Raw genomic sequence first — 12,912 nt, 5'->3', positions numbered from 1 at the left:
GACGCGGACGAGGGGCCAACGAAGAGGGCCTTGCAGTTCGTCCACCACGATGACCATACGTCCCGGAGTAATTTCGTCGTTTCGGCTGCGTTGTTTTGAATCTCGCTGGAGCTCCTGTAAATATTCATTTTGCCATCGAATCCAAAATTGCTGCACATGCATTTGGAGCTGCTGGTAGTGTGTGAGGCGATTTTCTGGAATCCTGCAGACATTTGGGTGATGCTGAAGTGCCAATAAGGAAGTGCGCCGGAGTCAGTATATCGAAATCTTCTGGATCGTCGGTAACAGGAAGTAGCGGACGCGAGTTCATGATAGATTCTATTTGTGCCAGTACCGTGGCCATGTCTTCGAACGACAGTCTGCTGGACCCAAGCTGACGGAATAAATGTTTTTTGGCGACTTTGACAGCCGCCTCCCACAACCCACCGAAATGAGGGGCCTTCGGAGGAGTAAGATGCCACTGAATTCCTTTCTCGGCACAAACGTTTTGGATCTTGTCCTGCTCGCCACTGTTTTGGAGAATTCGATACAGTTCGATAAGTTCATTTTTTGCACCTTCAAAATTCTTCCCGTTGTCAGAGTGCAGGTGAGAAGGGATACCTCTTCGTGCAATGAAACGACGCAATACTTTCAGGAACCCGTTTGTGGACAAGTCGCTGGCAAGTTCTATGTGGACACTCTTCGTGGTGAAGCATACAAAAATGCAAATGTAGGCTTTCATGGATGGTGCACGGTGGTGAGTCGGCTTAAGATAAACTGGACCAGCGTAATCTACCCCGGTTACTTCGAAAGGTTTTCCTGGAATTACTCGTTGCGCTGGTAACTGGCCTATTTGTTGTTCGACGGATTCTGGATTTAGCCGGGTGCAACGGAAACAATTGCGTACGATGCCTCTGACCAGCCGACGACCATTCAGAGGCCAGAAATCTCGACGAATTGTGGCCAACAGATGACGCCCGCCGCCGTGAAGGAGTTTTATGTGGGTGTTTTCGGCTATTAGGCGAGTGAGTGGGTGATGGGCAGGAAGCAGGGCAGGGTGTTTCGCGTGGTAGGGCAATTGGGACAGTTTTAGTCTACCTCCGACTCTCAAAACTCTCTCGGAATCTAGGAAAGGATTTAACAAGCGAAGGGTTGAGCTTTTCGATACAGGGTTTCCCATTTCCAGTTTCCGAATTTCATCGCTAAAGGCGTCTTCTTGGGCTAAACGAGTGAGGCGTGTTTTCGCAGATTTTAGATGAGCCACAGTTAATGGTATACTAGATGGAAGGTCTATGGCAGCAGCAGGGCTGTTTTTAGCTTGAATTCTCGCTCTGAGGTTGGAAATATATCGCAAACAGTAGCCGATGACATACAGGATACGGGTGTAAGAGTTGTAGCGCAAGAAAAAGGGGTTGATTGTGTCTCGTATTTGTGTTGTTGCTGCGACTTGGCGAATTTCGAGTTTTTCTTCGGAGACACCCGGTAGGATGAGCACGGGCCAGTTCTTCTGATTAAGCGGTAACCAGATGGGCCCATTGATCCAACAATCGGAGCTTAAGAGTGCTTCAACCGTTGCACCACGAGAAACCAAATCAGCGGGATTGGTGTTCCCTGGAACGTGCCGCCACTGACAACCGTTTGTGTAATTCTTCGGCCACCCTGTTCGCCACAAACGTCTTCCAAACATTCGGCGGAGATTTAAGCCACTGTAGAGTAACCGTGGAGTCGGTCCAGAAGTAGGATGATTCGATTTCAAGATTCAGGGCTTGTTTTACGTGATCGTGGAGATGTGCACCTAGGACTGCAGCACACAATTCCAGTCGTGCGATGCTCAAACGTTTTAGGGGGGCGACCCTGGATTTCGAAACTAATAATTGCACCTTAATGTTTCCGTTGTTTTGTTCACTACGTGCATACACGCATGCTCCATAGGCGTCTTCGGATGCATCGGTAAAAGTGTGGAGCTGCACTTTTGATTCCGAAAGAAATGCGTATCGCGGTACACGGAAGGCAGCGATTTTGGGCAGGTCCTGGCAGTAAATGTTCCATTTCGTTTGTATACTTTCAGGTACTGGATCGTCCCATCCACATGGAATCACCCACAGTTGTTGCATGAGGATCTTTGCTGATACTACCACTGCCGAAATAATTCCCATCGGATCGAATAGTTTGGCTATGGTGGACAGTATCAGGCGTTTAGTCCATGGGCCATTCAAGGGCTCAATTTGTGAGTCGAAACAAAGGAGGTCATATTCGGGTTCCCAGCTAATTCCCAGCGTTTTAACTGCTTCATTTGGACCGAATTGCAGAGCAGACTGCGTACCAATTTGATCAGCATTCAAACCATGAAGCACGTCAAGACTATTCGAGGTCCATTTCCGCAATTCAAAACCACCTTTCTCCAGTAATTCGGATAATTCGATTCTCAAACGAGTAGCCTCTTCAACCGACGAAGCTCCACCGATAAAGTCGTCCACATAAAATCCCTTTTCAAGTGCCGGCCCTCCTAGAGAATAAGCTGAGCCCTCATCAATGGCTAGCTGCTTCAATGTGCGGGTTGCGAGGAACGAAGAGGGACTGAGGCCGTAGGTTACAGTTAACAGCTCGTAGGTCTGGGCAGGCATTTTTGACGAGAACCGATAGTGGATTCTTTGTAGTGGTGTGTCGTCGGGGTGAACCAAAACTTGTCTGTACATTTTTGCGATGTCACCTACAAGCGCGACCAGATGAGTACGGAAACGAAGAATGAGCGTGAGTAGATTGTCCTGCACCACGGGACCAACGCAAAGAGCTTCATTAAGAGAGAAGCCGGACGAAGTCTTGGAAGAACCATCAAAGACGACTCTGACCTTAGTGGTCGTGCTTGTGTCCTTAATCACGGGATGGTGAGGCAGGTAGTATATCGCGGAAGGATGGTCGTCTTCATCGTTGACCAACTTCATGTGGCCAAGGGAGAGATATTCCCGCATGAATTTGTCATACTCTTCTTTGAGGTCTGGATTTCTAGTAAGGCGTCGTTCTAGTAGCTGGTACCGATGGAAGGCTGATGCCTTTGAATCCCCTAGCTTAGTGGTGGGATCGTCTTTACGAGGTAAGCGAACCACATAGCGACCTTCATGGTTACGCGTAGTGGTTGATTGATAGAAATTTTCGCAGAACCTTTCTTCTGCTGAGAACGTATCATTGATAGACAAGCTTTCAGTCATCCAGAACCTTTCAATGCTCTGTTCCAGGGAAACCATAGAGACTACAGCCGATTGTATTACTTCATCCTCATCTGGTTCATGATCTGGCTTAATGCTGGTAGCGGATCCAGCTACGACCCATCCAAAAACGCTGTTAATAAGTAAAGGAAGTCGATCGTCGATTTGAATCCGAGCAGCGGTCGGGAAAAAGGCGTGGAAGTGTTTGGCACCTAGCACTAAATCTATCGGTTGGCTTCGATTGAAGGAGGGATCGGCAAGTGTAATTTCCTTGGGAAGCTTCCATCCCTTTCGAGACGTCATGGCTGGGAAGGTTGGCAGTCACCTTGCTCATTACGAGGAAATTAGCGTCACAGCAGAAACCAGTAGTACGGGATTTCACTTGAGTGCTTATTGATTCGCGAACAGGTTTCGTTAGTTGTCCTGCACCCATGATGGTAATGTTAACACGACTACGTTTAACGCGTAGCAGCTGGGCCATACGTTCGGTTATAAGATTCGGCTGCGAGGCGCTGTCTAGCAAAGCACGAGCGGGATGCATCTGTCCAAAAGCATCCACCAGATGAATGATGACGGTCATCAAGAAAACATTTTCCGTAGACTGATTAACGAGTATACTACTCTCGACACGTGGAATAATCTCAGCCATTGCTGCTGCGGTTTGCCCAACCGATTCTGTTTGTAGAGTGGGCGCTGTAGGATGAAAAACAACTGGTGTAGTGGAACTGTTGGATGAATCTTCCTCAATGAACCTCATATTTTCTTCAGACGAACTTGCGTGCAAGAGCGAGTGATGACGCCTACTGCAGTGCTTGCAATTGAAGTTGGACGAGCAGTCACGCGCGATATGGTCTGCGCGTAAGCAGTTGAGACAAAGCCTTTTAGCGTTCACTACTCTCAATCGTTCAGAAATAGATGATCGATGGAACTGTTGACATTTTAACAACGAATGTTGTTGACCACAAGCTGGACACTTTCCATTGTAAGCTGAAGTAGACGAGTACGAAGACATCCTTTGATGATCGTGGAATCGTTTGACGTTGGACGGCTGAACGGTGGTGCTGGAATTCGAAGAATGATGGTTGACCGATATTGATTCCAGAACTCGGATCCTGCGCTGAAGAAACTCGATGAGATAACGGTAATTTGGGTTTTCGACTGTCGACGCGTAATCCTCCCAAGCCTTGAGGGAGTCATCATGTAATCGCGTGCATAGCAGATGCTCTAGTATCGCACTCCAGCTATCGGTGGGCTCTCCCAATTGGTGCAAAATTTTGGTGTGCCGCTCAAAGTCGTCGACCAAGCAGCTGTTTCCTTTTTGACTGGGGAGATATCGAACAACGCCTGAAGATGCCTCTTCTTTAGAAGCTACTCGTTAGCATATCGACCATTGAGTGTGCTCCACGCGAGATTGTAGTTAGCTGACGAAATAGCAATCGACTCAACTAACTGTGCCTTCAAAGCTGCCCTTAAGTAATGGAATTTTTGTATTTCAGGAAGGTTGGAATTATTGTGAATCAAAGCGGCATATGTATCGTGGAACGGTAACCATTGTTCAAAGTCACCATCGAATTCGGGAAGAGAAATTGTAGGCAAGCGTATTCCAGAGAGAGCCGAGGTAGAGAGAGATGATTGAGGGATCTGCGCGTTAGTGATTGGGGAGACGGGTAGTTTAGAAATTAAGTCGCCTTTAATTCTAAATAGCCGTGGTTCGAAATCCGCACGTATTGCAGCATGCTGTGCCCTACCTTCGCTTTCAGTTTCAGAGTCTTCGAGTTGACCCTGCACCTGTTCCAGTGACTTCCACATCGAGTCAAAATACTCCAACCGCAATCGTACTTGAGACTGGTCTCGTTGTTCATCGTACGCTTCCAGAAATGCCTCTGCCCGACCCAAAGCAGCAATCATGGTTTCCCTTCTCGACAGCAACAGCTGCTTCTGGAGTGCGTTCTCCATCGTGTCCCACCGGTATTAGCAGCCGACGCGATTAATCAGGGAGTCTGGTCCAAGGCAATTCGTGCCTTGTACAATTGGAAAAGCTGGAACTATAGAACCGAGGTATAGCAGAACTCGAGCGTGGATGAATAGCGTGGCTAATGAGTATGCCAGTCTTCAGAGATGGCACACCATGGAACGGTCGTCCGATGAATTCGACGGCTTCTGGAAAATTCACGTGCGATGGGGTCTTGATGTAATTGCTGGACCGCAGGAACAGTTCTCAGGCAAAGAAAGAACGAAATCTAAGCGTACCCGTGGGGTTATAGATTCAATTTGGACAGGGACTAACCTTCGGCCAGAAGGTATCAGGCCTCGTATAATTAAATATGCTAGTCCGTAAAGATGGCTGGCGAAACATGTGGTTGAATCTCCAAAGGGTAGGAGACAATAGCGATCGCAATGGCGGCTTCCAGAAGCGATCCTGGTCACGGCACCATATGTACCGTCGAGTGATAAATCAGGCCCTACGTTGTGGTATATTCTTTTCCGGATCTCACTTTAACGCACGTTTCACCGAACCAATTTCAAATTTATTTGCCCGAAAAACTACAAATTTTGTTCCAATTGCAACTACTAATTTAAACTTTATTTGCCAGAGCACTTCATCGATATATTTCTTTAACGACCAAACTATAACTGACAACATATAATGATTCACCTATGCTCCCGAACCCCTATGCTGGCTGGTGCTGGCTGTGCTAGTTGTGTCATTGGCGCTTGTATTGGTGGAAGCGGTTATTTCAAATGTCAGTGAAGGGGTTCGGCTCACTATCTATAACAAAATTTACACCGTATTTCATATGATGCATTAGCTGCAACATATGAATATCACAAAAAAGGAGCTTAATGATTAGGTAAAATCTCATTATCTTCCCCCCACCCTTAACCTTTGTGGGTAATAAATCACCACCAATACCTTCTTAAATAAGAATAAAAGTATATGCACAGCTTAAGCTGACTCATCCAAACAAAATTGCTAAGATTGTGCACCAACAACTTGCTGTGAAGCGCAACTTGGTTTATTTCAACTACAAAGGTTTGCAGATCAACAAAATAACAAAATAGTATTGTAACTGTGTATTGTGCATGGGTTCAATAAAATAGTATTTAAGGATTCTGTGTGTTTGGATCTCATAATCTTAAAAACGTGTACGTGCCAATCGGACCGTGGACTGCGATGAGAAGATAATACGGGTAGTCCATCACGAAACAAGTTAAAATTTCCGCCATCAAAAATAATGTTAAGAATAAAGTAATACTCACCTGTATTTCCAGAACTTCCAGAACTTCCAGAACTACTATCGTTCTACCAGTTCAAACTCACCTCACTATTTCTGCATGCGTACCTTTGTGAATCTCCAATGACATATAGTCAATAAAGAGACTACCAGGCCGATATAGACTCCTGAAACTTATCAAACAACATCCCTATTTTCTATGTTCAGTATCCTGTTCACTATCGCCACTATCCAGGTACTTTTTGAGGGTTTTTTGATGTAATTTCCGGATACACTTTTCAGCATCGTTTCCCAGTGTTATATTTAGGAGTGGTACAAAAGAGGCCGACCGAAAGTATATGTCGTTCGTTTTGAGCTTGAGTACTCGATCTCTTGCTTGATCCACGTATCGGCAGACTTGCAGCCAACGATTCATATTTTATTGAAGCTTTTTTCATTTGAATTCGTCGCTGAAATTTGGAGATTTTGCTTGATTTTTAGTTTATTCGCTCATTTTGTTTCAGCGTAAAATCAAAAAAAAATATTTTGGCGGATTTGAATTATTTTTGGAATGCGAACAAATCGGGCGTCATGAAAACACCCAATCAAAAACTATTCCAGCTGTCGATGAAAGCAAATTGAAAACTAATTTTGCTATTGTTTTTCGATAACAAAATAAGTACACAGTTTTTTTTTTATTGTTTATTTAAGACTTTTAACAATTGTTATTCAGGTCTGTAGATTTAGATATAATAAATTGAGTAATATGGTATTTGAACACTTTTGCATTTATATGTTCTGGACTGCTGCATTGTACGCTTCCTTTCTGTACCTCTTCATCGCTGTTCGTGCGCTTGCTGTGCATCTCCTATTTCTCTATAACGGGATCCTTTTGGTTTCCTATCTGCTTCAAGTTCTCCTCTTTTCATTCGTTTGTTACTTTACTTGGTAGGTATGTGGTTACTATTAGTTGGCTGTTATTGTTTGGTTGTGCTACAGTTGGTGAACATATGTTTCAACAGTTGTCGTTTTTTTCAGCTGCTTGTTTTTTCATTAGATGTACTTAGTAAGACCGGCTTGGTCGATGAATTTGTGAACTTTTTTTGCACAATCTCCATTATTTAACACCATGAGGTCCATTTCGTTGAATATTTCTTCTAGTAAGGTACACCGGGGCAAGTTGAAATGCGGGGTAAGTTGAAACGGAAGCTGTAATTCAGATAAGAAACGACCGAATGCTCTGATAATTTTTTTCAACAAACTACTCACCTAAACGCTCCTTCTGATTGCCATTCCCGAAACATTGCAGCTTTCAAAAGCAATCACTGCCATTGTTTATTTTTCGCCCTTTGCAAAATACAAACCAACTATTTGACGTGTCAATGAAACAGGTCTCAAAACGATGTTTGGAAGAGTTTTTTCATCAAATTTTCACGGCAGGTAATCATTCAATGTTGAATAAGCATAATGATTATGAAAAATCGATGAAAGACCCGTTTTAAATTTTGTATTTTGGTTGTTTGATATTGCTCTGCATGTTCAACTCATCGGGGCAAATCGAAAGCGTGGTGCGGGGCAAGTTGAAACAAACGATTCAAAACGTCACCCTCGCAATTAAAAGTATTTTTTTTTTCAGAATTCAACATGGTCCGTAAATACATACATTCGAAAAACATAAATTTATGAAAACATGCAAACTTCTGAACATAAATTTAATAAATTTCCGCCCATTCCGTCCTGAATGCAACCCTCCAACCCTCATAATCTCCACTAGAATGAAAAGAAGGGTCCTCCTACAATTTCCACTAGAATTTTTAAACTGGAGTTTTGAGATTCTTAATCTACTGAGTACTGACTCTCAGAAAAATAAAACATAGAATATGTGAACATTTCGTTAACTACATCTTTCACTACCCCAGCTGTTTATTTCTCTAATCGAAGAGTTTATGAGAGATGTGATGGCTGGTTAATTAATGTAGTTATGAAGAAGCCGCAGCTGAATTAATCAACTGCGCAATATACAAGTGAACCAAATAATGAAGCATCCTGAATAGTAATCCGAGTGGTCACAGTAGGAGGAAATTAATTTGATAAATTTTTAACGCAATGCGTTCTTCAGAATTTGGTCTCTGAAAATACGCTTGTGACTTTGTTGTACACTGCCCTTATTCGCATAAGAGTCCCATGTCAGTTTCGCTGACTTGAGTAATTTGCTGTTGAATTTATCAAACTTGTTTTACATGGAGAAAAACAAAAGAATCTAATAAATTGAAAAAAAAATTGGTATCTTTCCCAAAAATTGACATAATATTCTTTATCCGTAGTTATCCGTGTTAATTGTCCCACAATTAAATAGACCATACTTAAGTTTATTTCTTGTGTAAAGAGTACCTATCAAAATCTGGAATCTGATTTTTATGAGAGTAAACATCAAGATGAGACAACAAAAATGGAATTTGTTTTCAAATTTCTAGAACAAAGCCTACTTTTTTATCAGTTTCTCTTAAACAGAAGACAATTTTAAGCTTATTACTGAAGGAAAATCAAAATCGTCAAAAACTTACATGGGACTCTTATGCAAATCCAAGCAGAATTATAGTCACCTTTACAACCTCGTGCTTCTTGAGTATCACTGAGTACATACATTTTGTTATTAATACGGCAAAATTAGCTTACGTCTGAATATAACGCAGTGTTTCAACTTGCCCCGATTCGCGGGGTAAGTTGAAACGATGCATATAAATTTAAATATAAAAAATATTTATAAAAAAGTTTGTTAAGGTTGCTTATTTTTTATGTATAATATTTGGCCCGAACTAGCAAACACCGCAAACGGATTCAAAATATATCAAAGGGTGATTTTTTTACAGCACTTCGAATTTCAACTTTGAAAAAACCATTTCAACTTGCCCCGGTGTACCTTATTTCTCCTCTGTTGTTTATAAATTCACTGCCCCAGAGGTGATGATGTGCATTCATGTCTCCTGTCATGATGAAAGGTTTCGGTATTTGTGTCAATATTCCAGTTATTTCATTTTTCGGTATTACTACATTTGGCGGTATGTATATGTTTAAAATCGTTGCATTGATTGGGCTTTCGACTTTGACTGCTGTAATTTCCATTTGAGTGTTTAATAAAATTTCGGTGTAGTCTATACCATTTTTTATTGCGGTAATTATTCCTCCTGCTGCTCTGTTTGAAGTTTGGCGTTGTCGGTGTATAGCGTTGTATCCTCGTATCTCTGCTACTTTATCAGTTTTACACATTGTTTCTTGTAGGCAAATGATTGATGGCTCCAAATTATTGATAATGAGTTGCAATTCTTGTCTACTCGTGCGAAGTCCTTGGGTGTTCTAAGAGATTATGTTTGTTTTTGTTCGGTTTGCCATAGTTGAGTTAGTTGATCCGGTTACTTGCTGCTTACTCTATTTCTAGAGCTCGATCCCCGAGTATTTAGATTATCATCATCGAAGATTTGTTGGGCATCCATATCACTATTGTCGTCGGTGTCATCTTGGTTATTATATTCGCCTTTTTCAAGGTTGATTCCTTTTTCCTGGGCAGGGAGGCCATGACATTTTCATATTGCTTAGTTTTCCTAGTTTTCTTATCAGTGGGGTTTGCGGCGATTACGTTTAGTTTATTCTGCAGCTTTTGAATAGTGTGGTCCTGAGTTTTGATGTGATTTACTAACTCATTATTTCTATGTATTTCGGCTTGGTATTTGGTCTTAATTTGGTTCATTTCCTTGGTTATGTTTTCCATCCGGGCTTTCATTTCGTAAATTAATTGCTTATATTGATCTTGTCGCTCTTTGTCTTTTTCGTCTCGTTCATTTAAAGCTTTTTTGAAGCGCTCTTCCCTTTTTTTAAGTTCGTCCTAAAATGTTTGTTCAAGATTTTTTTTGGCTGCTTCAGCATAAGATGTTGACTCTGATTTTTCAACTTTTTGTTTGGCTTCCCGAAATGGAAGGTTTTGGTCCACCCTAAGCCGTATGATTTTGTTCTCTTTTTGCCATACTGGACATTTGAAACTGCCTGGTCGGTGTTGTGTGTCGGTGTGTGTGTCGGTGTGTTGTCGACCAAGAAGAAGTCGATGCAATTCAAACACTTAGTATCTCTGTCACAATCGTCACCGTGGAACACTTCGCTACAGTTAAAACAACGTTTGTCTTCGTTGCATGTTTTGCTAATATGACCATACTGCAGGCATTTAAAGCATCGCGTCGGTCGTGGGTAGTACGGCCGAGTTGCGATACGTAGAAATCCGATCTTTATGTACGGCGGCACATTCAACTCGTTGAGGGTTAATATGAACGACCGGGTGTTTTTAATCATTCCTCCGCGTTTCGTAATAATCCGTTCAACTTTAGAAATTTTAAGATCTTTGTTTTTCTCTTGAAGGGAGAGGAGCATTTCTTCATCATCCATAACATACGTATCATAATACGAGAATACGACTTTACTCTTGTTCAACGATCCATGTTCGATCACTTTCACGTTAACGTCACTCGCGATTTTTTTAAGTTTTAGCAACGCATCCGCTTGCTTGTCATTTTTCGTTTTAATTAGGCACGTGCCATCTCTGTTTCTTCTTATGCTTTCAACTTCACTTGCGCACCAATATGAGATTGTTTTTTCGATTATAACAGGGGAAACTTTTTCAAGCGTTTCTCCTTCGTCTGTTCTTTTCAGTATCATAAATCTCCCCGTCACTGTTTTCTGGTTCAAAGCTGGGAAATTGCTTCCCCGTAAAGGATCGGTGGCCCCATCGGGGCCGCCTGTGGGGAGCATCGAGTTGCCCTCTATATGCCGGCCTAACTTGTACAGTCTATGGACGTAATACTTTTTCCGTTGTCAGCAAAAATTTATTCCGAGTGGGCTAATGCACTTAACTGCGGTACTGGTCTACGTTACTTGCACTTTTGATACTGCTGATCCATATCGAACACAACTGATCGCGGCAACTTGCAAACTCGAAATGGGAAGTACACAGTTTGATATCATATCATTCAATTTAGTAATCTACAGCAAAATGAGATCAAAATATGTAATCAATCATGATGATTTATACATATTTGAAAGCAAATTATGAATCAATATGATGTCAAAATCAAAATATGTTTTCTATATGATCTCATTATGCTTTCAGACAGGCTTTCTAGCCTAAATTTATTTTGCCGAGAATGTCATTTGGTCAAACAGTTCCTATGGCTGAAAAAATCGTGAATATGTCCTTCGGACGAAATAGTCGTTTGGTCGAAAGGGCCATTTGGCCGAAAGTGTCGTTCAGCTGAATTGATCATCTCTATATAAAAATGAGTTTACATTTTCTTTGAGGCAATATAACACATGAACGCATGGGCCGATTTGTAGGATTTTCTCACAAATCGATTCGTCTTGTGATCAGCTGTGTTCATATAAATGCTGGGAAAGTTGAACAAATGTTAAAATTCTACGTTTTCATGAGTTCTGAAGAAAACCATCAAGCTCGAACTGAAATCGATCTAGAGGGCTACGCTGCCATCCACTAAACGATTGACGATTTACCAAGGAAAATTGTTTGGGATTTACATGAGAATCTCTTCAGGGTTTTCACAGGAAGTTGTACCAATTTTCTACAGGAAAATATTCGGAATATCCACGGAAAATTTCTTTTGAGTTTCTGTTGAGTATTCTTTGAAATTCACACAGAAAATTGTGACTGGTAAAAGAGGTGCTTTAAAGTTGACTTCCCCAATCTAGATTAATTTAGACGGTTAAGAAGTAGGAGGTTGAGGGTTCGAGTCCCTCCAAGACACGTGGATTCTTTTTCGCAAATTTCAATTTGTCCATTTCGAAACATGGGCTGTGTATATGCACAGCCAAGATGTATAACAAAATAATTTTCGAGTTGCCGAATAATATGCAATTAATTGTAAGATGGTTAGTTTTCATCCTTTATTAAAGTGATTTTTTCGCAGGGAGAAGTTCGGCATAGCACAATCGGAAAAATGCTCGGAAATTTTGAGGATTTTTTTGGATTTCTTCAGAAAATTCTTTCTATTTTCGATTAGAAATTCTTGGTAAGTTCCATTGACCGAAAGTGACAGACGGCAGAACTGGTAATTTGGCCGAAAAAGCCGTTTGCCCTAACAGGTTGTCCGGCCGAAACGATCGTTGGCCAAAAATGCTCAGCAGAAATAGTTTTTTGACAGAATGGGCCATTTGGCCAAAAATATCATTTGGTCATACGGCCAAATTTCAATGACTGAACCTCGTACTGAACGGGTAATATGGTCAGAAATGGCCATTTGTTTGGCGAAATGGTCTTTTTGTCAATTGACCATTGAACAAAATTACATGGCCTCTCTATTTTAAGTCGATACTGGTCTTTAGGCCAAAAGACATCTAACCAGGTACCATTTAGCAAAACCAAACGTTTAACGGAAACTGTTATTCGGTCAACACTAAACAGCTTTTTTGGGTCGATGACCTATTCGGCCAAATGACCTGTTAGGGAAACGACTTTTTCG

General features: G+C 41.8%; 1 protein-coding gene and 1 long non-coding RNA gene across 3 annotated transcripts in view; both read right to left on the bottom strand.

The window, feature by feature from the left end:
- The window catches only part of LOC134205768 (uncharacterized), a 464,448-nt gene that overhangs the window by 87,673 nt on the left and 363,863 nt on the right, over nucleotides 1-12,912 (bottom strand). The gene's annotated exons all lie outside the window — the stretch shown is intronic.
- On the bottom strand, nucleotides 9-5,856 carry LOC134210899 (uncharacterized). Its single transcript, XR_009978885.1, has 3 exons — nucleotides 5,470-5,856; nucleotides 4,931-5,342; nucleotides 9-114 (listed from the first exon to the last, which is right to left on the bottom strand). It is a non-coding gene; the product is annotated as an uncharacterized LOC134210899 (long non-coding RNA).

This window comes from Armigeres subalbatus, chromosome 1, assembly GCF_024139115.2.
Source record: "Armigeres subalbatus isolate Guangzhou_Male chromosome 1, GZ_Asu_2, whole genome shotgun sequence".
NCBI lineage: Eukaryota > Metazoa > Arthropoda > Insecta > Diptera > Culicidae > Armigeres > Armigeres subalbatus.
Note: the sequence above shows the minus strand (reverse complement) of the source record. Positions and strands in the feature narration are given on the sequence as shown.